Genomic DNA, 3,587 nt, shown 5'->3' with positions numbered 1-3,587 from the left:
ACATTAACAAAAGCCAAGATATTGGGTTGGGTGTTTGGGCTTGCAGTTGAGGTACCAGTTAAAACATCAGTATCCAGCACTGAAGTCCCTGAATTTGAGTCTCAGCACCAGTACTAGTTCTGGCTTCCTGCTAATGTGTACTGTGGAAGGCAGCAGTTGATGGTTCAAATGCTTACATCTTTGTCATCCATGTGAGAGACCTGGATTCAATTCTCGGCTTTCAGCTTTGATTTTGCCCAACCCTAGCTGATGCTGGCATTCAGGGAGTAAGCTATCACACGGAAACATTCTCCTCCAAGCTCTCTCTAAGAGATTTGGCATTAATGAATTATAATGTGCAGAAAGTAAAAAGACTATGGGTTACCAAAATAAATGAATATATATATAGATAGATGGATAGATCATAGATAGATAGATAGATAGATAGATAGATAGATAGATATAGATATATTCAAGTGTTAAAATGTTTATGTAAGATTCCCTTCTAAAATCTAGAAGGGAGCTTGGGATAATCAAGTTATCAAATGTAATTTATGTTGACAAAAAATATCAATGGATGTTAAACCACTGGGTAGTAAGTTTTTGGGAACAGGATATTCTTATAGTCTTAAAAACTTATCCTACAGATTAATTTTGATAGCTGATCAATAGAAATAAAATAGAAATCTGGCACGCATCACCTTTGCCAAGTGATTAAGCTGACCATCATTAATAATTTCACAAAGTCATATTATATATTTCCTTATAAGATGCAATGAAATACACGAGATGACCTCTGTAGAGTTTTTCTCAATCTCACAATGATCACATCATCAGATAGATTCCAAGTGTAACATTGAAAATAAGTGACAATGATATGTAATCTATGAGCATCTGATTAGATTTTAAGACATTGGAAAGATTTGAACCTGGACACAATACAAATCATACTTTAGAGCCATAAAAAATTTCTTGCGTATGGAAAAAACTTTGTGGTTGTATAACAGGATATCCTTGGTATAATGAAATTTTGGAAGATACTTCTTGAGTGCTTTTTATCTAAAGCACTCAAGTTTTATCTTTACTTTCTACCACTAAGAAATAAAGGTATTGTAATTTCATACTACCTTTATATATTATACCTATTCATCTTTACACTGAAAATATCTCTGCTTTAAGCCATTGAAAGGGAGAAAATAAATGTTAATATAAAATACATTTGTGGGTGAGACAAAAATCTTTTAATAAAATATAGTATGAATTATTATTAATCTACCATCCAGTGACTGTTGGCTAGCCTTCTGAAATACTGCTATATTTTCAGGCATTTCAAATATTGTTTTTGAAAAGTACACCATAGACATTGTTAATGAACAACTGAAACAGTGCAAATAGGTAAACCTAAGACATCTTCACCACGCTTACATGAATGAAATATGAGAAGTTGCAAAACTCAGTCACCTGCACATAATCAGAAAAGCACCCAAGAACTACAGTTTTCTGTTCTTGTGTTGCCCACGCACTGTGATCCATCCTGGCCAAGAAGGCTGACACTGACCTCTGGGTGTGCATGTGACTGCTTAGGAGCAAATCCAACAAACTCCAGGTGGCTGGCACGGTGCTGCAAGACAGAGAGGGAGACCTCTCTTTTTTTCCAAGAACACATTTTATAAGTATTTTGTTTTTCTTTGCCCATAAGTGTTTGTGCACATGGCACAATTTAAATAGGATTTGCTATTGTGGCAAAATACAACAACGAAAAAGCCTTATCTTTTTCTCTCATGAGAAATGTGTAAGATATAGTACAGTTGAAAGGAAATATCTGTGATTGCAGCATCTATTGATGAATAACAGTGGTGAGTGTCCTAGCATTCAAGTAGCAGGTTAGGACATTGCAGCCTTATCAGAGTACCCACATTCCACATCCAACTCCGGCTCCTGACACCTGCTTTTGCTAGTACTGGGATGGAGGGATAATGGGTCAAGCAGGTGACTTCCTGCCTCTACAGTGGGAGACATGGATAATGTTACTGCTTCTTTTCCTCTGGCCTGAGGCCAACCATTGCAGCCACTTGTGGAGAAAACCAGTGGATGCTACTGAATTGAGAATAATGAGCAGAGACCCGACGCCACTATTTATCTCTGTAAGCTACAGGTGTTGATCAGAAGAACCTGGAAGTTATTGAATATCAGTTTAATTTACGATTGCATAATGATACTGATACTGAGTAGTGCAATTATGAGTGGCTTTCATTATTTTATTTTACTTTTCTGTTTCCTAAATTATTCACAATAGCTATTAGTTTAAAGTTAGATGTGTTTATGCTTTTATCTTTGACTACTTTTAGGACTGAATTAATAAGCATTTATTAATTTATTATTTTCACATAATATATTATTTATATATAACTATATGTAATTATGTATCTATCATACTTAATAACTTAATTAAATATCATTTATTAATCACCTTTACTGTATAATTATTGATATGATTTTATAACTCACAAATATAATGTCATATGCATACTCAATAACGTAATTATCAATATAATTTACTATAAGGTTGTGTATTATTTATGAATTATCTATATGCATAATTGTTTTATGTGAATTACATGTGCTTTGTTATATGATTATATATTAAATTATAGATAAATATTTACTATACTTATATAACTTAACTGATTCTCATTTATTAATTCACCTTGCAATCCGCACCAGCAGTTATGTGCTGCATAGTGATGTTTAAGTGCATAATAGACCAGCAAATTTTATAATGGTGATTTCATTGCATTATGCTATGCTGAATTTAGGTTAAGTTAAATGTAACTTAACTGTAACAAGCATGCTGAGGCAGGTCCTTCAGCAGGTGTCCAGGAGAAGACACTGGTCAGCAGCGATGACAGCTCCCTGTAGACTACTGTCCTTGAAGATATTCTAAGGCGTGCAGGTGCAGAGTGGTGGTAGTGACTGAGGATCCTCACCCTGGGCAAACCAAGGCTGATGTGTGAATCTGTATCCTAGTTCAACACAAAAAAAAATTAAAGTAAAAAGAGCAAATTTTAAAGACTTATGTTTTTATAGAGAAAGAAGAGAGACAAAGGGAGAGCTCTTCCATCCACAGATACACTGCCGAAATATCTGAAATGGCCTGGCTTGGCCAGGCTGAATTCAGGATCCAGGAAGTTCTTCTGGGTCTCCTACGTGGGTGCACGGTACAAGCACTTGGGCCATCCTCTGCCGCCTTGCCAGGCAAATTGGCAAGGATCTGGATTGGAAGTGGATCAGCCAAGACAAACTGGCTCCCCTATGGGATGCTGGCACTGCAGGCTGCACCTTTATTCATTATGCCACAATGCCAAAACTGAAAGAAATTAAGTAGAAAAAAGTCCATGGAATGAAAGTATAAAGAAAATATACTTTTGTACAGTTGTATAATATGTTTATGCCATAAGCACAAACTTCTTATGAAAGAATAAAAAGGTTTGAAAAGTTTAAAGTTTGTGAAATAAAACGGATAGTAAGATAAAGTTAATTATTATTGGAGAATTTTTAAATTGCTGAAGAATGTCTAGATAAATGCATACCCTAAGATGCTAGCATGT

The sequence above is a fragment of the Ochotona curzoniae genome, unplaced genomic scaffold (genome assembly GCF_017591425.1).
Source record: "Ochotona curzoniae isolate NIBS_2020 unplaced genomic scaffold, NIBS_Ocur_1.0 scaffold_3890, whole genome shotgun sequence".
Taxonomy (NCBI): domain Eukaryota; kingdom Metazoa; phylum Chordata; class Mammalia; order Lagomorpha; family Ochotonidae; genus Ochotona; species Ochotona curzoniae.
Note: the sequence above shows the minus strand (reverse complement) of the source record.